Source organism: Nomascus leucogenys, chromosome 3, assembly GCF_006542625.1.
Source record: "Nomascus leucogenys isolate Asia chromosome 3, Asia_NLE_v1, whole genome shotgun sequence".
Taxonomy (NCBI): domain Eukaryota; kingdom Metazoa; phylum Chordata; class Mammalia; order Primates; family Hylobatidae; genus Nomascus; species Nomascus leucogenys.
In genome coordinates this window covers 55,757,065-55,780,572 of record NC_044383.1, presented here as the reverse complement: position 1 = coordinate 55,780,572, position 23,508 = coordinate 55,757,065, and the positions used below count along the sequence as shown (strand labels likewise).

Here is a 23,508-nt window from a genome sequence, read left to right as displayed (position 1 = left end):
AGTGGACCTTACAAAGCAATCACAATGTCAGATAAGCTAAAAAAGCCCATTCTGATAACCAATAGTTTGGTTTTCTATCTTCTTGGAAACATTCTTTGGCAAGGTATCTGCATTCTTTTTGACTTATTGCAGAAGAGAACCATTCTCTGAGTAATTCTTACAGGAAAATGAGAAAAAATGTTTTATGACTTCCAAGAGTGAAGTAAGTTCTGGAATCAGTCACCTGTGAACAAATGTTAACCATACATTTCTAATAGCGGGATAGGGAGTTCAGGGACAAATGCTTGACCATTTCTTATGTTTTTCCTCATTTGTTTTAAAGCTTATCCTCAACTACACGTTTTATTAGCCTGACTAAAAGTTTGAGAGGGATACCTATTTTAATTCTTTTTTAAAATTCTCTAGCAGTCTAGCTGAATTTCTTTTATCAGTTTGACCAAGTACTGAGAAGCCCAAGTATCAGTATCTCTATTACAGAGTTTATCAATTGGTATCTCCTGCCAAAAATTCTGATCTCCAATAGTCTTATATTTTATTTTAATATTAACTTTAATATTTCAGTGAACTTGAAAACTTCTGATATTTAATATCAAAACTGTTTTTTTGCTTATCTTAAAAATTATAGTAATCATCCCACAAGCGGCTTTTTCTAGTACCCTAACAATATTAATAACTAAAAGTGTGTTGTATTATAGACAAGATTTAAAAGCACAATTACAACTGGAAGTAAATCAGCAATTACTCGTTGAAAGTGTCTTTAATGCTGTTCTGACTCCATGGTAGCACTTATTCACTTCTGTTTATTGATTTTCTATGCTTCCAAACTTTGCTTCCATTTATCGATATTTAAATATGTTATGTCTCACCCTCATGGGGGCTAATGTTGTAGTTTAACCGTCTGCAAGGTATTTATTATTGACAGCTAACAGCTACTATTTTCCTCAAAGGAAAGAATGCTAATTAACAACTGTCTTTTATCTAATCCAGAGCAGTGACTGACAGTGACAGTTTCGGCATTGAGGCAGGAAAGTGACAAAAAGCTTTCTGTTATAATTTGTTTTTTTTTTTTTTTTGGTATGTGTCAAACCACACCATGCAGATAGCTATGTATGGCATAGATTTCTATCTAAAGGAGAGTATAATTTTCATTATAGTTATACTTTTGGTTCACTCTGCTAACAAAGCTTTTCCTTTCAAAAGAATATGTTTCTCACTGAGGTATGGACATGCCAAGTCCGAAATTTAAAATCTAAAACATTCTGTATTGTCTGAGAACAAATAAAGCTTTGGAAAAATTTATCTGATGGAAAATTACTAGACTGTTTTTTTCATGGTGCCCAAATGTATTTTTCTTTAAACATTTATCAACTAATCATTTTGTAGTTTTAGAAAAATCAACATTTATTTAGAAGAACATATAGGCTATTAAAACCAGTCATGACAGGAATGATAATCTTGGAAGGTGATATGCATATCCATTCCAGTGGCTTTAATGCTGCCACAAATGTTTGATTTTTATTTATTTATTTATTATTAAAGTTCTAGGGTACATGTGCACAACATGCAGGTTTGTTACATATGTATACATGTGCCATGTTGGTGTGCTGCACCCATGAACTCATCATTTACATTAGGTATATCTCCTAATGCTTTCCCTCCCCCCACCCCACGACAGGCCCCAGTGCATGATGTTCCTCTTCCTGTGTCCAAGTGTTCTCATTGTTCAATTCCCACCTATGAGTGAGAACATGCGGTGTTTGGTTTTTTGTCCTTGTGATAGTTTACTGAGAATTATGGTTTCCAGCTTCATCTATGTCCCTACAAAGGACATGAATTCATCCTTTTTTATAGCTGCAGAGTATTCCATGGTGTATATGTGCCACATTTTCTTAATCCAGTATATCATTGGTGGACATTTGGGTTGGTTCCAAGTCTTTGCTATTGTGAATAGTGCCGCAATAAACGTATGTGTGCATGTGCCTTTATAGCAGCATGATTTATAATCCTTTGGGTATATACCCAGTAATGGGATGGCTGGGTCAAATGGTATTTCTAGTTCTAGATCCTTGAGGAATTGCCACACTGTCTTCCACAATGGTTGAACTAGTTTACAGTCCCACCAACAGTGTAAAAGTGTTCCTATTTCTCCACATCCTCTCCAGCACCTGTTGATTCCTGACATTTTAATGATCGCCATTCTAACTAATTAAACTAAACAGCTTCTGCACAGCAAAAGAAACTACCATCAGAGTGAACAGGCAACCTACAGGATGGGAGAAAATTTTTGCAATCTACTCATCTGACAAAGGGCTATCATCCAGAATCTCCAAATAACTCAAACAAATTTACAAGAATAAAACAAACAACCCCATCAAAAAGTGGGCAAATGATATGAACAGATACTTCTCAAAAGAAGACATTTATGCATCCAACAGACACATGAAAAAATGCTCATCATCCCTGGCCATCAGAGAAATGCAAATCAAAACCACAGTGAGATACCATCTCACAAATGTTTGATTTTGGCAATCCAGGTGATTTGTTTAGCTCACATTTTTTCTTGATTCTTACATTGAGAAATGCAACGGGTAATGTTTATTGAAACCTGTACAAATGGTACCAGCTTGACAACTGCATGGTTTTATATGCAAAAACAATGGATTGTTGGGTATTTATAGTTTGTATTCCAGGTATGCAGTTACATTTATTAGTGCACAGTATTTGTGTTTTTAACTAAATGTTTTAGGTGGTTTTTAACTTTTATTTCACTTGTCCAGTGACTTATGTTGGTTTTGAAGTATAACCAATGAATGCATTCAGGATGGAGGGGCCTTACTGAGGGTGGGAACAGATGCTGTAAAGATCTAGTTAGCAACATGGATCCTACAGTCAAGTAACCTAACTCTGTCTCCACTATTCTCTTATGAGAGTCATTTAACTTCAGCAGGCTTAGCTTATAAACTGGGATTATAAAAGACCTGACTGTGATAATCAGATACATAAAGCAAATAACACTGTGTCTGGCATATAGAAGGTGCACAACTAATGCTAAGTTTTACATAGTTTTTAATCTTAGGGAATTAAATTGTCCAGGAGATGTTCAGGATTGGAGGGATGGTGGTTAGGATAGTGCTAGATAAAATTAATGGTAATAATTTGTTGTATTGACATTAATTCTGTATATATTTTCTTAGGCTGATTTACTCTTTCAGAAATGTTTTGTTATTTTAGCAAGACCAAATTAAGGTATAGTGATGCAGTGGAAAGAGCACTGGGCCTTAGAATAAGGGGATTTCCTCTCTAGCCTTGGCTTTGCCGCTTATTTTCTGGAAATGAGAGTGGTCCAGTGAAAGGTCCATGGGGACATTTGATATAGGATGGGACAACTGACCTAGTGAGCTTATCTGTTTACCTCTCTTTGTCACCTCTGTTGCTGTGTATCTTCCAGTGTCAGAAAAATACAGTGGTATAACTCTGCAACAAGGGACATTTAATTGGCAAGCCTCCCTTGTTAGAACCTCGCTAAATTAATTATTGATCTTGTTTTAGTATAGATTCTTCGCTGTTGCCATGCCACAATAATTGTAGCAAAGTTGTGGTTAGCTGGCTCTCGGACGCTTCGGAAGGGCTCTCCAGCTTTTAAAGTTGAATTAATGACATATAAGAGCTTTCCGCTCTCCTTAACTACCACTGTATTTTTACTCAGACACAACAGTGGCCATTTAGGGCCAGAAATCCACAAATGCTGCTGAAATTATACGGTTCTCCAAAAGCAAAATGAAACAAAATTTTGAAATAAGCAAACCATCTTCTTCCACCCACCCCCAAACAATTCTGAAAGCCATGTTAAAATGTACTCTGTAAGCCTTCCTGTAAGCCTTAGTTCCTCAGTTGCCTTCCTTCAGGCAAGAGAGATCCCACATGGGGTCTGAGCTTTAACACCACGGATTCCATGAAACCTGTTCTTTGATTATCTGCTCTTTAAGGAATGGGAATATGATGTTGGATTCAGGGTACCTGTCTCACTCTCATTGCCACATCTCAAACACTTTCTTCATTTGAGTGACTCCCAGAGGCAGTCCCTTAAATCTTGGTGCATTGCATGCCAGCCTCCCTGGGCCTTATGGGGTCCCAATTCATATCTGGTTATCTTTGACCTTTATCTTGGAATTCTTCCTTCTTTTTAATTCATCCCACACTTCTTAAAATGTTAAACAGCTAATGTTGTATGTTTCATGAAAACATTCTAATGGGATTGATGATATTCACCTATTATTGGAGAATGTGCCATTTTTGTCAGTGACCTTTTTAGGAGAGTGCCATTGTGTTTGCTTTCTTTCTTTCTTTCTTTCTTTTTTTTTTTGTATTTTGCAATACCATGGTATTAATTTTTGAGTTTTAAATTGAAGTACATTATGCAAACCTACAAGAAGGGTACAGCTTAATAAGTGAGATCACATCCATGTAATCACTACCCTGATCAAGAGGTTGACCACCTCTTTTATCAGTTATCCACTTTTGACCAGAAATATAGTTAGAGTCTCACCTGGTTGAACAACTGAATCCAAATTATCTTGAATAACGAGAATTGCTAACGTTGTAACTTGAGACTTTGCCCATGGCTTTGTTTTATTAAACGTGTTTATTGATGACTTGGATAAGGGCATGGAAGGCAAGCTTATCGAATTTATGATTGAGGCAGAGGGAAAAAGGAAGTCTCCCTTTGCTTTCTAATTGCAGAGATTGTCCTCTTCTCCCTCCACTTCACTATTATTCTTCTTTTTGAGTTCAGAAAGTGGGGAGGCAGAGAAAATGAGACCTAATATTGCTTCTAATGGCATTTTAGGGATAGTCAACTATTTGCCTATTAAAAGCTCGTTCTTCTTAACAGTCATTTTGTGTCTTTCACTCTTTTGTATGATTATAAGATTCTTTGTGAGGATGAGCCAGTTTTATAAAGATTCCCAGGGGGTACAGCATTGGCGATTCATTCTAAGAGAAAATAAATGAAATTGACTTGAGAGAGTATTACATTTTTTCCCAATTTGGGAAAATTCCCAGAGGCAGTTCTGTTTACCAGTACCTGGATTCCACATTTATGGTAAATTTAGCATCTTTCTGGCTCTGCTTGTCCTTATTCCCCTGCTTTTAATGTCTGTCATGCAGATGACACTCCCAAACAGATGTTCTGGGTCTGCACTGCAATTTCTACCTAGCAGCTCTTGGCTGCTGCAGTTGCTTGTGTCTCAGCAAAAGTTTCTCCTGAAGTAGAGAAAGGCTGTATTCCATCACCTGGGAAGGTCTTCTCATCACCTTTGCTCTTGTTATTTTTTGTTCAGTTCCAATATAATTTCTGTTGCTGCCACCACTCTGACTACCTCCCATATCAGAGAAAAGGACCCATGTCTTCTAGAAGACATAAGATTTTATTTCTCTTGATATGCAGAAATCAGAGACCATATGTTATTAATTTTTAAATTCCAATTCCACTAATAGTAATTAATACGTGGTGAATAAATAAAGTCCCAATGTTGCTGAACACATTTTAGATACTATCCAATTCTCTAATAAATAAGAAGAGATAAGACTTTTACCAATTCATTCATTTCTTTTTATGTTCATTTTATAAATTCCACTTATAGTTATCTTTACTAATAGATGAGAACAGAAACCATAAATTCATTAATATGCAACTGACCAGCCCATTTCACTTGGAATGCATTTTGTGTTTACAGGCAGATTCATATAGATCTAAAGCCTAAGCACTACTAATAAATTAAAAAGCCAGGATGTCTACCAACTTAGGAGGAACTGGGAAGATCTCCAGTTTTTTTCTTCTATTTTTCTTTCTCTCTCTCTCTGCACACTATACATGGGCATCTTGGTCAGTCTTATTCTAAAGCAAAGAATGAGCAGGAGTGCCCTCTCAGACCTTTCCTGGAAAAACAGTCATTTAAATGTCTTGAGTTAAAGGCCTTCTTTGTATAGTATATGGAAAATAATTAGACTCAAAACTCTTTAGACAATCAATGCAGGTATTAAATGCATTACATATCAAGAGTATTAGGGAGATAAAAATAGAGCCAAATCTTATGATGGAGGAGGCCAACAATCCCCCATAGAAAAAAACCACATGCCAGACAGTTGATTTTTTTTTGCCAAGACAGTCTCCTATGTGGCACAGACTATAAAAGCTATGGGCCTTCAGAGGAAGTATAAGTAATTAAACCAGGGAGTAAAGAGGAGTGACTAGTGGATGGGGAATCACTGAAATTTAAAAAAAAAATTATAAGACAACTAGACAGCTACTGTCAGAAACCAGCTAGAAAGTACTTTCAGTAAGAGAAAAATGTGTGGTAAAAAGCCCTTGAATAGACTCATAATCAGGGCTGGCTTCATGGGCCTGAGACCTATGGGGTCACACGAGATTCCACACTAGAAGGGCCCCATACTTCATTTAATACTCTGCTGTGGCTGTCTTTAAATTCTGAATAATTTTTAAATAGAAAACTCAACATTTTCATTTTATACTGGGCCCTGCAAATTAAGTAGATTGTTCTGCTGGTCATATGGAAATTAATGACGGTGACATGAGCAAGAGCATGAGAAAGGATGAAGGGTTGTGGCTGTATGACCAGAGAGTAAGAATCTATAGGGTTAGTTAGAATTAAGTTAAGTTAGAATTCCCACATTACAGACAATTCAGGAAGAATAGGATTGAGGACTACTCTAAGCAGGCAATCTCTTTGGAACCATTGTGTTGGAGTATTGAAGGCCGGAGGCATGTAACAGGGTCCAAATATGCATGAAAAAAAATGTCGAAGACCAAGTCGCAAGTTAGAAGCTAGTTAGCCTAGGAAGGCATGCATTCCAGGTATTGGGACAGAGAAAAATGGGCAGCCTAAAATCAAGTCACAGGACAAGTGGTTTGTAAGAGGAGAAGAAACAAAGAAGGCTGAAGAGGCCTCAGCAATGGGCATAATGCCAAGCCTAGTGACTGCGGTCATTGTGTTTCACAGAAATTTGTAAGAAAATCTACCTTTTGTGGAAAGATGATGAACAGTTTTTAGTTTGCACGGTGGTGGTGTTCAAGCAAGAACTATCCGATGTAATTGGAGAAAAGAATATGGAGCTGCTAGAAGAGCTCAGGCACAGAGACAGATTTAACAATGAGAGCTAACATTTGTTGGAGGCTCACCTTGCACCACCCACCATGTTGCATTCTTCTCTTATGGTAGGAAAAACACCAGATGGTATATAACATCCTTTCAGAGGGAAAGGTAACGTCTTATAAGAGGAGAAGGGCTTGTGAAAGCTAGGCTTACAAGAAACCTTGTTATTAAAATTGGGGTCTATATTTAAGCCCCTTCCTTCACTCACTCAAAAAATATTTGCTCAAGCTATTACTACTCTTGTGTTTAAGATGTTCATTTTAGCTATTGCTTTTTGTGTGTGACAGTTGAGATATGAAGATGACAGAGAAACAAGATACAGTGAGGTTGCCATTATAAACTTCAGAAATAGGCCGGGCGCGGTGGCTCACGCCTGTAATCCCAGCACTTTGGGAGGCCGAGGCGGGCGGATCACGAGGTCAGGAGATCGAGACCATGGTGAAACCCCGTCTCTACTAAAAATACAAAAAATTAGCTGGGCGCGGTGGCGGGTGCCTGTAGTACCAGCTACTCCGGAGGCTGAGGCAGGAGAATGGCGTGAACCCGGGAGGCGGAGCTTGCAGTGAGCCAAGATCGCGCCATTGCACTCCAGCCTGGGCGACAGAGCGAGACTCCGTCTCAAAAAAAAAAAAAAAAAAACAAAAAAGGAAACTTCAGAAATAAATAAAAGAAATTAGCCCCATAAGTTTCAGAAACTCAAGCTTAATGACAGATAAATTAGTCAAAGTATACTAGGGTGTAGTAGATGTTTTTCATTTCTGCACAATCAAAAATGTTGAACATCTTCCCTAAGTGCTAGTAATGTATGAGGTCCAAATTCTTAAGGTAGAAAACCAGAAAATTAGAAATTTCAGCCTCTGGTAAGCTAGGAGTGACCATGTGCTCTGATGGGAGTCCCTGGGAAGACCCACTCTCTCAAATAAAATTTCAAAAAGAGAAGGGTTTTACACTTTGCCCTTTGGCTGCTCTTTATTCTGTTCTGCCTGAAAATCAGATATATTGTCTTTCAGGGTCTCACCAAACCTAAGAGGTGCAGCATTCTCTTTATTATGACAAATGCTCTTCTATGCTAAGTGTGGTAGAACAGGGAAGATGGAGGTAACTTAGGTCCTAGATGGCATCCTTACTTCAGCTCTGGACATCATGGAATTTGAGAAAAAGAAAAGGCAAACAAACAAAAAATGAAGCTGCTGTTGCTTGAGTTTTCTATTCTTTGTATCCCAGTGAATAATTTCTGGTTAATCAATGGGGCATATCACAGAATCTGAGGGCAATGATGTGATTAGTTCTCAAGAGCCTCCAGGACTCCAGTGAAATCAGGACTGTGTCTCTCCATTTCCACTTTTCTTTCTACTTTGGCTTCATTCTTTACTTGCAGTAGGTAGCTTCTGTGGCTGAAAACATGGCAACTCATACCTCCCAGTTTTATGTATTAGAGCTCCTGCTACCAGACGACTTCTTTGATTTCGGGTCTCCAAATCCAGAAAAATGGTTTCCTTGTCATGGCTTAGGTCAGATTTCATTTCGGTATCAATCGATTTTGGCCAGAAGGTTGAAATCTTTTAAGAATTTAATCATTCCTAGAAAAAGTATACGTAGATGGAGAAAGGGCTGGGGAAGCTCTCAAAAGAAGGCATTGGAACTAGGGGCATTCTGGGTACATAAAACAATAGCCCTCAATTATAATTTGTATTACACAGGAGCAAACTGTATTGTGAGTCTGATTGCCCACTATGAACTACATGTTTTACACAGTTAAGAGAAAGAGTAATCCTCTCATCTTTTTTTTAAAATTTTTAATTTTGTGGCTTATTTTTAGTACCCAGGCTTAATACATTTGAGCAAAATAGAGATTGCATTTCCATGACATAATAAATTTTGGTAATTTCAGAAAGCAAAAAATACTGGAATCCTTTCAATCCAAGTTGATTGGATACATAGCAGTTCAATTTGAACACAGCAATTCAATTTATGTGTTAACAAATTCTGCAGTGTCTTCCTGTAAGGATCTGTAAAAATCCTCATCAGCATTTGAAGATGCACCCCCTCACTTTTGTAATTGGTAACAGAAGCTTCTATCTTTTCACATCCCTTTAGTGATCTCACTGTTTACTCTTCAAGCTGTATAGTGGCAGCTGTTTATATGCTTGTGTACACAATGGTTTATTGGAATGTTCTCTTCAAATTGAAATTATGTTTCAAAATTTGTATTCACATACTATATATGAAAAATCCTGCACAATTGTGTATTTTTTTTTTGCTGTGGATACTGTATAAATAAAATTTAAAATAAGAAAGATGTTTCTCTTCTTTACATTATTACTCTATCTAAGCCTACTGATATTAGTTAAACATTGTTATTTTCTGGCAACGATGTCTTTGATGTGTGACACATTCTTGCTGGAATCCAGCCTGTGGCTGATGGTATTTTCTAGAAAGGGCTGCCCTAATACATAGCCCATCCCACCCACATGCTCTTCTTGCAATGTGACAACGATAAATGACATTGTCTAGCCTATGCTGGGAATGATAGTCTCGGTCTTTGAATCTGGGTGGAGTTTTGTAAATGCTTGGACCAATAGAATGTGACAGAAATAATGCTGTGTGCCTTCTGAGACTACATCATAAAAGACGATGTGGCTTCTTCCTGGTTCTTTCTTGGGATGTTTACCTTTGGGATCTGGCTACTAATTTGTGGGGAAGGCTAGGCAACATAGAGCGGCCATGTATAGCTGTTCCAGGCTACAGCTGCAGCTAAATTCTCAGCTGACAGCCAACATCATGTGTCAGACATGTGAGTAAATGATCTCATTTTATTCCAGACCTCAGCCTTCAAGTTTTCTATCTGAGGCTGGGTTATTTCGTGCCACTTGGTCTGGGGCTATTTTTTTTTCCTTAATACAACCATAATAATGGAACAGAATCCATTCTGTTTTCTGAAAGACACTTAAGTGTAAAAATAGTAAAAATAAATTATCTCTTTCTAATAACATTACATCCTATATAACATTAGAAAGCCTTTATTCAGATTACAATGAGCTATTCTAAAGGGGAATGTTTAGATATAGCTTTGGCTTGCTAACTACTACATTATAGAAAATTATCTCAGAGCGATCATTTTTTATGCATTTGGCATGTCAGAGTTCAAATAATCTAGGAAAAATACATAGGAGAAACAAGACCTAAGGAGATGGTCCTGTGATGGAACACTGAAACGGGTTACTGATGGAGACAGGGTTCTCTAAAATTATTTGAAAATAAACCAGGTTTAATATCCTGCATAGAAGACAGAGCCATAAAATATGGCTTCTATCACTGTACTACACTGTGTTTATTTTTTAGAGGAGTTATTTAAATTGCTAATTTAAGACTTTTTAAAATTTATAAAATTTTAAATTTTATTTGTAAGGTATTTAGTTTGCTTTCTGAAGAATTTCTTAATTAGCATGTCATGCTATGTAGGACAGTTTAGTATCCCTGAGACTGAAGCAGATTTTCACATTTGGATTCTTATCTAGCCATAATTTTTTTGGATTGTTTTCATATTAAGCTTTACATCTTCGAATATTTGTTGCTGCATATGTCAAATAATGAGAGTCTTTTACTACCTTTGAGACTCTAATACAAATGAAGAATCTAAACAGGCAATTAAACAATAGCAGGATATTCAGCTGGAAACCGTAAGTACTGCCAATTAGAAGCTCAATCCTCTAGAATAAACTCTTACACTAAAAGCAAAGTTTATAGCCACTCCACAATTTATTTAACACTTCCCATCTCCTTCATTTATAAACCACATATGTATATTTTCTTTCTTTCTTTTTTTCTTTTTTGAGACTGTCTCACTCTGTAGCTCAAGCTGGAGGGCAGTGGCGTGATCACGGCTCGCTTCAGGCTCAACTTGCCAGGCTCCTGATCCTCCTGCTTCAGCCTCTTGAGAAGCTGTGACTACAAGTGTGCACCACCATGCCTGGCTAACTTTTTATTGTTATTTTTGTAGATACAGGGTCTTGCTATGTTGCCCAGGTTGATATTGAACTCCTGGGCTCAAGCAATCCTCCTGCCTCAGCCTCCCAAAGTGCTGGGATAACATGCATGAGTCACTGTGCCCAGCCCCATATATTTTCTTGGTAAATGTGCAATACTCAGGTTTCCTTTCTGTCTATTAGCCACTGGATGCTTGATTTAGTTATACAGAGAATTGCACTGGCAAGCTGTTCAAAACCTCTTCTTAACTTTTTTAAAGCAAAAGCAAACAGAAAAAGTAGGTGAGACATGGGGAAAAAGAAAAAAAAATCTCTCAGGAAAACTTCTGAAGGTAAAAACCACTCTGGGTCACAGGCTTTGGTCACAACCGCTCAGTTAGGGAATTGTCCTTTCTTTCTATCCCTTCACACACCAGGGACAACATTCTTCCTGGGACTTAGTATGCGCCACAAGAAACTCATTTTTTATTCGCCTTCACCAAAATTTAAACTCTTCCCCTTTCTGCGTTTCCTGCTTCAATGATAACCCAACCTGCTAATCAAATGGCCAAACTAGGGATAATCTTAGGCCCTTCCTTTTTCTCCACTATCAATCTAATTTCTTTCCAAATCCTGCTGACCTATCTGTGTAATCATTTATCAAATCTGCTTCTTCCCATCTCTGCTTGCCACTGCCCTAGCCTGATCTAGATACTTGTAGCATTTAATTGGCTGTGTTAGTGGTCATGCTGTCTTAGATATGTCTCTACTCTGACATCAGAGGAATGTACATAAAATGCAAATCCGATGCTGTCAACCCACTGCTTAAAAATCATTCAAAGCATTCCATTACCTACAAGATAAAGTAAAATCTATTTACGTGACATGCTGGAATTTCTGCAGCCCCATTTGTCTCTCTGTGTCTATCCTTTAAGTATCCTTTAGGCTCTTCTTTTTCCTTTTCTTAACTTAGTATCCTGCATGGATGCTGAATTTCCTGTGACTCCCTCAAGCATCTTGAGTTTTCTGTCTTTGTGCATTTCTTTGTTTTCATTCCAGCCCAGGCAACACCTGTTTCAGGAATGCTTCTCTTTTATTCTCGGCCAAAATTTTCACTGACCATTTCTTTCATAGTGCTTAGTTTATTACAATGATATTTTGTATGCTTTGTATTTTGTTTAGATGTTGTCTTCCTGATTAGGAATGTCCTTAATTTTTGGAGCCATGACAAATATTTTTAAATGATGCCATGGCTTTGTTTGTATTGTGATTTGTATAAAATTTCTCATTTACATAGTTATCAATGATGTAACTAAATCTATGCTGATATGCTTTATAAACAACCTGTTAGAATCCATCACGACTAAAACCAAAGTTGAGCCCAATTTCATGGAATTTTCTTCACCTTTTTTATAGGAAATTTTGTCTCCCTTTCTTATTTCTGTGAGAACCATGGCAAATTGTAAATCCTTATACAATCAGTACAAATACTACACAGTCCATAACTATTTGTTGACCTGAAGTAAACCAGATTAATAAAGCATACACTCTGGATTAAATAATCATAAAGTCCTTAACCAAACTCATTTCCCTGAACCTGGTTATTGGAATCTAAACGTCCAATAAACGCTTGCTTCATCTAACTGAACAGGCATAGATTAATTCTTTATTTCTTAAAAATAAGCAAAAATGCATTTTATTTTTAGCAAGATAGTTTTCACCAATTGGGCTAGGACAATTTTTGAAAGTGAAGATAAGAACTTCAAAGCCCCCACAGCCTCTACCATCTGCATTAGTTTCCTATTGCTGTTATAACAACTAAACATTTGGTAGCTTAAAACTCCACAGATTTATTATCATATAGTTCTGGAGGTCAGAAGTCTGAAATGGGCCCACAGGGCTACATTTCTTCTGGAGGCTGTAGGGGAGAATTGCTTTTTGACTTTTCTAGCTTCCGGCTGCTGCCTTATTCTTTGGCTTGTGGCCAGGGAGATGCATCCTCACATCTATTCTGATTCTGACTTTCCCAACTCCCTCTTTTCTCTATTAGGGACCCTTGTGATTATGTTTGGCTCACCTAGATAATGCAGTAATCCTCCTATCTTGTTATCTTTAACTGAATCACATTAGCAAAACGTCTCCTTTGCCATACAAAGTAACATATTTACAGGTTCTGGGGATTGGATTTCTTTGGGAAGCCATTATTCTACCTACCATACCATCCATTTATATTGCTATGCATAACATCTTTTGTTTTTCAACTGAGAAACAACTGTACATATGGGTTTGGATGGGAAACTGAGGGATTGAGAAAAGGTATAGGAAATGGAGTAGATTATTGTATTCCATTAAACCCAGGGGGTATTTAAGCTCCTAAATTTGGCAAAGAATGGTCCTTAACTGGAGGATATTAATTCTTGTTGATTCGTTGACTGGTTCTCTCCCATCTTCTCTAACAGGATTGCCAAAACGTGAGCTACTTGATCTTCCACCCATGATTGTAATCTTCTATTAAGTATGTTCTCTATACCCTCTGTCTTCTTTTAGTTCTTCACACTATAGTCAGAGTGTGTTATAATAATTAGTCTGAGAATTACTTTGGATTTTCCATGTAGACAAATATATATATTTGTCATATATTCACAATCTGTGAATAAATGACAGGTTTTTAATTAGTTAATATTTTAAAACTCAAATCTGATCATGTTAAGCCTGCCACTTAAAGCCAGCAGTGATTTCCCATTATTCTGAAACTTGTTGTTTTATTTCATTTTCTATTGCTTATAACAATATTTGAAACTGGGTAATTTATAAAAAAAATGAAATTTATTTCTTACAGTTCTGGACTCTGGGAAGTCCAAGGTTGAGAAAGTTTATCTGGCAAGAGCTTTCTTGTTGGTGAGGATCCTCTGCAGAATCCTGAGTCAGCAGAGGGCATTACACGGTGAGGTGGGGCTGGATGTGCTAGCTCAGATCCTTCTTTCTCTTCTTATAAAGCCACCAATCCTATTTCCATGATCAATTCTAAATGAGTTTGAAAGGGATAAGTATTCAAATCATAGCATTCTGTCCCTGCCCCACCCTCAAACCTATGCCCTGCTCACATGCCACTCAGAATTATTCCAGTGAGGGCTCTCTGCAGTGGCTTCCTCCTGAAACAAGTATCTGCCTGGGCCACTAGGAGTTCAACAACATCCTTTGAAATCTGGATGGAGCTGCCAAACCTTCACAGCTCTTTCTTTCTGCAAGCTTGCAGAATTAGCACCACATGGATGTTACCAAGGTTTACAACTTATACCTTCTGAAGCTGGAGCATAAGGCATACCTGGGACTTATTTAGCCACAGCTGGGGTAGCTGTGAAGCACTGCACTGTGGTACAGGATTAGAATCCGAAGGTGGCCCTGGGCATTGATTTCATGGAAAGCGTGATGTCCAGTCTCTGGAAATTATTTTGCTCTCCTAGGCCTCTTGGCCTGTGATGAAAAGGGCAACCTCAAAGTTTTCTGAAATGTCTTTGAGATCTTTCTCCCATTGTCTTGAGGTAGAGCACCTAGCTCCCTTCTATTCATGCTAATCTATTTGGCAAATGGTTGCTGGGCTTGGTTTCTTCTCCTGAACATACTTCTCTATACTTTAAGTGCCAGGCTGAGAGTTTTCCAAAGAATTCTACTCTTTTTCCTTTTGGATAATAAATTCGGTCCTTGAATTATTCTTTTGCTCCCAAATCTCAGCATAAGTGGTGAAAAGTAACCAGGAAGCTTCTATATTTTCCTTAGAAATTTCTTCTGCCAGATACCCTAGTTTATCATTCTCAAGTTTGGCTTTCCACAAAACCTTCAGGCATGGAAACAATTCAGCCAAGTTCCTTGACAGTTTATAACAAGGATGGTCTTTACCCCAGGTTCCAATACGTTGTTCCTCAGTTCCATCAAAGACCTCATCAGAATAGCCTCTACTGTACATATTTCTATCAGAATTCTGGTCACGACCACTTAACCAAGCTTAAGGTGTTCCAGACTTTCACTAATCTTCTTGTCTTCTATGTTCTCACCAGAATCTTTTTTTTTTCTAGCCTGATCCTTTAAATTCTTCTAGCCTCTCTCTATCCATTGCCCAGTTCCAAAGCTGCTTCCACATTTTCAGATATTCATTCTTGGCAACATCTCACTTCTGATACTAATCTTCTGTCTTAGTTTGTTCATTGTTGCTTATAACAGAATACTTGAAACTGAATAGTTTATAAGAAGTGAAATTTATTTCTTGTAGTTCTGAAGGCTGGGAAGTCCAAGGTTGAGGGGGTGCATCTGATAAGAGCCTTCTTGCTGGTGGAGACCTGCTGTAGAGTCCCAAAGTAGCATAGAGTATCACACGTGAGGGGGCTTAGAGTGCCATCTCAGGTCTCTCTTACACTTTTTATAAAGCCACCAGTCCCACTTCTATGATAAATTTCAAAATGAGTTTTGGAGGACACATATTAAAATCATAGCACTTGCCTATGAGGTCCTGAAAAGTCTGAAATCAGCCTGCCTCTCCAGCCTCATCTCGTGTCCCTTCCCTCTTGATTTTCAAGCTCTATTAACTACACTGTCTCTGTTCACAGAGATTTATATATCAAGTATCCTTTGTCTGGAATGCTTTTCATTTTATAATTCAGCTGATTAACTTCTGATATATCACATGGTTCATTGATACTTTGTTTTGACACATTTCAATTTGAAATGTTGTGCTCACTTGATGTAACTACTTTTTAACATATGTTCATTTAAAGAAAGAATAACACAAGAGTCCCACTATTGAAACTTCTACTTAGTATTGTACTGGAGATTCTAGGAGAAATTTTTCTATAAGGATTAAAAACTCCAAACTCATGTTGAAATTTCTCATAGGAGTGGGACTCGTGGCTTTATAAAAAGAGGAATAGAGATCTGAGCTAGCACACTCAGCCTCCTCACCAATGCCATGCCCTAGGGCTACCATGGGACTCTGCAGATGGTTCTCACCAGAAAGAAGGCTCTTACCAGATTCAGCCTCTTCACGTTGGACTTTCCAGCTTCCAGAACTAAAACAACGACAACGACAACAACAAAACCTAAATTATTTACAGTCTATATGTATGTTTGTCTATATGGAAAACCCAAGAGAATTATCAGATGAATTATTGCAATTAGAAAGTTTAGCAAGGTTGTGAGAAATAAAATCAACACATAAAAGCTAATTGCATTTTATGTGCAGTTAGATAATTCAATTTTAAAAGACCCTTTTCATGATAACCAAAAAAATATAAGCTTTAATAAGTAAATATTATTAGTAAGAATACTTAAATTAAGAATTTTGTTCATCGAAAGTTATCAGTAACATAGAGAAGTAAAGCAATTTTTAAAGACAGAACATTGGAAAAAAGCCTTAGCAACCTAGGCTGAAGTCTCAAGTACACATCTAACAAACAGGCTGTTTACTTACAAAAATGTCTGAGTCTGTATTTCCTTCTCTGAAAAATAGGATTTGAAACAGACAATCTTGCAGTCCTCCAGCTGAAGTTCTTGATTGTTATAAGATATTCACTCTTTGCAAACTTGTCTGTATTGATTTTTGAAAGGCAGACTAAGATTCTTCTTTAGAAGGACACATTGTATTCTGATTTTTCTCTATGAATGTAATGAATTTGAAGACCTCCAAGCAATTTGTCATATTAGCATATATGGACCTGTCTTGTTTACTTATATCTTACTCAATATTTCCACATTGGACCATAAGTCATTCACTATAACTTGCTATTTTCTGATTCTGATTTTTCCTGTGGCTGAAGAGGAAATTTAAATATATATATTTATTCTTACCTTGGATTTATAGTGATGCTAAATGGAGGTAGTTTGAGAGGGATGAATTTAAGAATGTGGCTAAAGAGTATAGTGGGAGGTTTATTTCTGACACTAGAGGTATTGTGGGAGGGGCTACCTATGATTATAAAAGAAATAAAATATACAAAGCACAAGAGATAGTTATCACACTGAAGGATTTCTGCTTTACCAGCAAACTACTTTCTATAACTGTCTCCAAGTCATAAAGCTTTGTTTATGTGTAATATCTGAAAATGAACTCTATATCATGAAGTGGTTTAACATGCTGTTTGGTCTTTGTGAAACAAATTTGGAGTTTAGCTACAAAATTATTGGAGGACACTGTAATTTAGAGTAACAAAAGCATTTTATCCTGTGATTTCAGGAAACCAAGAAATTATTTTGCATACCACACTGCCACCCTGAATACAAAATTTAAAAGTTAGCTGTATGTTTATGAAATGTAATACATATGACAAAGCATATCCTTCCTCATTCATCTCTAAAATGTATTAAAGTACATAGAATAAACATAGAAAAGTAATGGCAAGTTGGAAATATAATTTAGGTTTGCAGACAATAAGTAAATATTTGATTAATTTTGATAAAATGGGCCACGATTTTATAGGTGCCTCTGTCAAGTTACTAAGTCAAAATATTATGGAATTCTTTCAGTTATTAAAATTGCATTTGAATTTTTTAGATGAAAAAAAGCAAGGTGACAGGCTATACATCAGTTAAATTGTGAGCATTCTGTTCTAATTTTCCCCATAAACCAGAAATATTAAGTGTCATGCTAACATCTGTGGCCTGAACATAAAGTTGACACAAAACCAACCCTAATGGCTTTTCCGACTGTAAAATAATGCCTAGTTTCAATCTGCAGTTTTTTTTTAAGTCTGAAGTGTCAAAGTAATGTCTCATGTTTCTAACCAATTTGTGTTTTCACATCAAATATAGTTTCACTAGAATCTAAGTTCTTTTTTAAAAAATTTGTTTTATGATGACATTTTGTTCTCATATGGTCTCAAATATTCTTTTTGTCAAATAATCAGAACGATGAGGGTACTAGTAATCATCTAATACAACATTTTAGTTGTTGACATGTAGAGAGAGAGTCCTTTTTATTCCATAGGATCTAACTCAGTAGAAAATGAAAACAAATTCTCCAAAAGTGGGTTCAAAGACGTAGGTGGCTGTTGTATATATTCGGGGAAGCTTCCTGATAGTAGTGGGATACAAAGTGTGCGGTTTATCACATACACGTATATGTATATTACAAGATTCTTACTAGACTTTTTGGTTAGACTTCTATACATTGAAGGAGATTGTATTCACAAGGTCACAGTTTCTCTTCTCTGTGTATAGTCAAAGCTGCATTCTGAGACATCTCTGATTTCTGATCCCCAGCAGAGCTTGTACTTTGCTTTTTACTTTGCAATAGGGAATGGATGTCCTTTGACTCAGCTAATCGCAGTGACCCTGTTTCTTCCAACTGTCCTGTTTGTGGTTACATCATCTCAAATTGCTGTGAGATTCAACTGTCCAGTCTCTGTCACATATATATAATACAGCTCAGCTGAGTGGCAGCAAGCTTTGTTTCGGGACTGGCAACATTCCAGGAGTCTGGTTGTGTTCCTTGGGTAAATTTTTGTCTTGCTATTTGTTGTCGGTGTGGTTTCTAGGTGACCCTAATGAAAATGTCCAGGAAATTACATGCAATATTCCTGACAGTTCCAAGTCTAACAGCTGCTTATTAGGATAGACATCTGACTTTATCTGGTGCCTAATGATTTTGTTGTGGTTTAGTATTCCACCGACTGGATTGTTTAGGTGCTATTCATAACAGACACACAACTTAGTCTCTGCCTTCTGGGAGCTGATGATCCCTAATTCACAGAGCTTAAGAGGGCACAAGGCCATCCACAGCATATCTAGAAAGCCAGAGAACTTTTCCTTAGCACTCTCAGCTTTTGAATTAATTTCCCTTTTTTCTTCTTGGCGGCCCACACCCTAATCTCACTTTTTTATTCATATCCAAAAGAATAATTTACCTCAAACAACATAAAGAACTACCTCTGCTGAAGTCATGCGAATTTTAACACTGAATTAATCTAAAAAATAGGAATGTTATAATATTTGAGTTTAAAATGTTAGTGACAGAGGAATAATTTCGCACAATAGAGTCTTCTCTTCATTACTTACTATTGGCCCATGTGACCATGAATCTAAATATGATCCTTAATACACAGACTCACATTATGTTAATCTGTGTATGTCCTTCTCAGTAACTCCTGACAGAATAAATCATTTCATCAAGAGTCGGGGAGGTTATCAGCTGATCCATCTGTGAATTAGTAATCATGCTCAGCTGAACGATTAGACTCTTATAAAAAGAAGTTGTCACAGTACCTGACTTTGAGTCAAAGTGTGCATTTGATTATTGGTATATTTAGGGTGTACGTGGCATATAGAATTCAGGAAAGAATAGATGGGATTTTAAATTTATTTTAATATGTAAAATACCATATTGTATTAGTTATCTACTGCTATATAAAATTTACCCCTAAACTTAGTGACTTAAAATAACAAACATTTATTAAATCACAATTTCTGTGAGTCAGGGATTGGAGAGAAGCTGAGGTTCTGGTGTAGAGCTTCTCAGGAGTCTGCAGTCCAGTTGTTGGCTGAGGCTATAGTTACCTGAAGGCTTGACAGGGGCTATCAGACCCACTTCTAAGATGTTTCACTCACATGGTTCTTTACAGGAGTCCTCAGTTCATTGTCTCATGGGCCTCTTTATAGGGTAGTTGAGTGTCCTGAAAGCATGGCAGCTGACTTTTTTCAAAGCAAGCGGTCTAAGAGAAAGAGCAAGGACCCTCAATGACTTTTATGCCTCATAATATTCCATCAATTCTGCCATAATCTATTGGTTTGAAGTTTACTGTTATAAATCCAGCCCACATTTCAGAAGAGGGGAATTAAACTCAACTTCTTGAAGTGAGGAATATGATATAAAGGAATTTGTGGATATATTTTAAAACCACCACATGCATTGAAAGGACAGATAAATAATGCTCAGGAAACTATCCAACATAATTGAGCCACAAAGGATCCAGGTTTGTTTTGAAAGTTTTCTTCTCTGTTTCTCCTATTACCTGGAAAATATCTTACCTTGGCTTCTGAAGCTATTGATATATATCTAATTGCTATAGGTATATTCTTAATAAAGTCTAAACTAATTACTAGGGAAAGTGAACCCACAAAATTATGTTTATTTTTCCTTAATTCTAGAGTGTTAATGTTAAATATGACCCTTCTGTCCCAGGATGTCAGCAGAGGCTTCAAAGCTGGGAACACTATATTTTAAGTGCTCTCTTGTTCTGAAGACCAGAGACATTTCCAAAGGACTTGCTAAAGAGTGGAAATAAAAATGATCTTATAACCTTTAGCCAATGTGACATGAGATAATAAATTTGGAGAAATAGGAAGAAGATGCTTTGAAAAGGATTGTTGACTTACTCAAGAGGAAACTGTTTTCTTCTAACTCAGCTAAGTGATGGAGGATGTCTTCTTATGATGAAGGGAAACTGCCATATTGCCCCTGGTGGTTGTTGGCTGAGCTGTGGAAATGAGTTTGGATGATGCTGATTTGTTTACCCTGGCTTGAATGTGCACAAGTAGTGTGTTTGATTTTTACCTAGAAGATTCTCAATTATGAAAACTACGTCGAGTAACTGCTAAAGAACAAGTAAGGAGAGAAAGGTGCAGTGAGAGCAAATAACTCCATTAGTAGGAGGGCAAGGGTACGCTTACTGGAGCAAGAGAAGGCACTGTGGAAGGAAGCGAAATAGAACCCTTTAGAGAGGATGTCTAGTGAGGCAAGGTGACCCAGCAAATGAAGGTTCTGTGGGGTGTCATTAGAAATGGGGACTGGGAATAAGCCACTTGAAGGCATCCAGAACAAATGTTACTCACTGGTAAATGATGTAATGTTGAATGCTCCTGTGGGAAGGCGTCTCCAGAGAACACACTGAAACATCCCTTGTGGGAGAGAGCCAATGTTTGGACATCTTCCGTGAAAGAGGATTTCCAACAACCAGGAGAAAATACAAATGATGCCATTAATTTTAAACAGATTTTTCCAATTTAACATTTATCCCTCTTCCCAACCCATGTCTAGGGGGAGCTAGAGGCAGTGTAGTGAGTCAGGAATGAAGTTGGAAGAGAAAGGTGGAAACAGTAAAATATCACGATACGCTCTTGCTTCCAATTACTGTGAAACTGAGAATCAGTTCTGAGTGAGGCTGGGGAGTGGAAGCTTAAAATTGAATGAAAACTGAATGCTTTGATATATATTAAACTGGAAAGAAGGTGGAAAAGGAGACTATTCCAATGCCTGAAAGTAATCAGAAAGCTATGGAATCTAAGATATGGCCAAGGGGTAGGGGAAGGAAAATATGGACAAAATAGGTTTGAGGACAGATATGAACAAAATTTTAAAAAATATCCTACTTCTACTCTTCGGCCCATTCAATAACTTGGTTGTAAACGAGCTTGTTGGGCACAATGTTTTCGAGTTAATGTCCTATGGCATATTGGATCTCTTCACAGATGTTCATCAAGTGATGGTAAGTGGGAGAAGTTTATCTCTATTCTCACCCATCCTATAAATGCTGTGGAGTGAAGTGATGAACTGAGAGACTCATGTAAAATAGTACTGAGGGTAAGCTGGCTCTGAGCAAGAGGGAAGAGGACTAATAACTATATTGTCAAGTACTGGCAATGAGAGACTGCATGTACCCTGGAGTGTACAAAACATTGCCTTCCTGGTCAGAGAAATGAGCAGATCTGAGCAGACAATTTTCTGTTTTTTGAGATGGAGTCTCGCTCTGTCACCCAGGCTGGAATCCAGTGGCATGATCTGGGCTTACTGCAACCTCCGCCTCCCGGGTTCAAGGAATTCTCCTATCTCAGCCTTCCAAGTAGGTGGGATTATAGGTGTGTGCCACCATGCCCGGCTAATTTTTGTATTTTTAGTGGAGACAGGGTTTCCCCATGTTGACCAGGCTAGTCTCAAACTCCTGGTCTCGGGTGATCCACCCGCCTCGGCCTCCCAAAGTGCTGGGATTGCAGGCATGAGCCACCGCGCCTGGTGCGAACCACTTTTGTACATTAACAAAAGGACTGAAGTCAAAGGATGTCCACAGGGAAAATATTGTGTGAAAATAATAATAATATACAACAGTTTAGGATTGTCCTAAATGTTTTACATACATTAACTCATTTGGACACACTTGCCTTGCCCTATCATTGGCAATGATTTTCACAAATTTTTAATATACCTGACTTTAAACATTTTGATATTTGTAATCTGCCGTAGACATCCTATTTAAATTTGGCTAGTTAATATTGCCTTATTGGTGAGTGCCAGGCGCGGCGTGGGGCAGGGCGGGGTCGTCATGGCAGAGTTGCAGCAGCTGCGGGTTCAGGAGACGGTCGACTCCATGGTAAAGAGTCTGGAGAGAGAGACATCCAGAAGATGCAGAGTCCTATGTTCCCGTGCAGCACCAGCTGTTGTGAGGACAGCCAGGCATCCATGCGGTAGGTGCACCAGTGCATCGAGCGCTGCCACGCGCCTCTGGCTCAAGTCCAGGCCTTGGTCACCAGTAAGTTGGAGAAGTTCCAGGACCGCCAGGCCTGGTGCACCATACATTGCAGCGACAAAGCCAAAGATTCAATAGATGCTGGGAGTAAGGAGCGTCAGGTGAAGCGGCAGCTGGACTGTCGTGTGACTAAGTCTGTGGATGACCACATGCACCTCATCCCAACCATGACCAAGAAGAAGGAGGCTCTCTTATCCATTGGGAAATAAAAGTCCTTGCCAGTGGCCATCGGGACTGAGGGCAAGAATATATTTTTTAATAAGGAATTGGGAATTTTAGTATTTTAAGCAAAGTTTATTAATGAAGAAATTAAGGATGGCAACAAGTGTAAGGCATATGTCACTTGCCTCTGGACACTGGTTCTTTCATGTTTCAGTTCTAAAAAGTGAAATGGCAAAAAGTGGTGCTAAATCGCATCGGAGATATTACAGGAAGTTTTAGAGCTTATGTTCCTGTGGCTAGTGCTTGTCCTGGCAGTAAGGATCTTGCCTGTAATAAGCCAGAGCCCTCCAAGATACCAGACTCATCTTACTACACAGCTGCAGTGAGAGCAAATAACTCCATTAGTAGGAGGGCAAGGGTACACTTGGTACCAATACGCTGGCAGGTTAGACTGATGGAGTTTGAGGAGAGATATTTTCTCTTTGTTGCCAACATCCTGTTTACCAGAAGGGTCATCACACCATTTTCTATAAGCTGTGAAACAAAATCCAAGAGTTCAGTAACTTAGAAGGGAAAAACAAATTTCTGGGTCTTAGTTTTCTTGATTTTGTGTAATTTATACAATGGTATACAAATTGATTTTCAGATGTGGAATTGGGAGGGAGAGTAGTTTGGATAAGAACTTTGAAGATCCTTGTGGATCCC

The 23,508-nt window shown here is 37.8% G+C and overlaps 1 long non-coding RNA gene and 1 pseudogene across 1 annotated transcript in view; both read left to right on the top strand.

The window, feature by feature from the left end:
- The window catches only part of LOC105738982, a 635,360-nt gene that overhangs the window by 194,687 nt on the left and 417,165 nt on the right, over positions 1-23,508 (top strand). The gene's annotated exons all lie outside the window — the stretch shown is intronic.
- Positions 22,438-22,850, top strand: LOC100584740 (annotated as a pseudogene).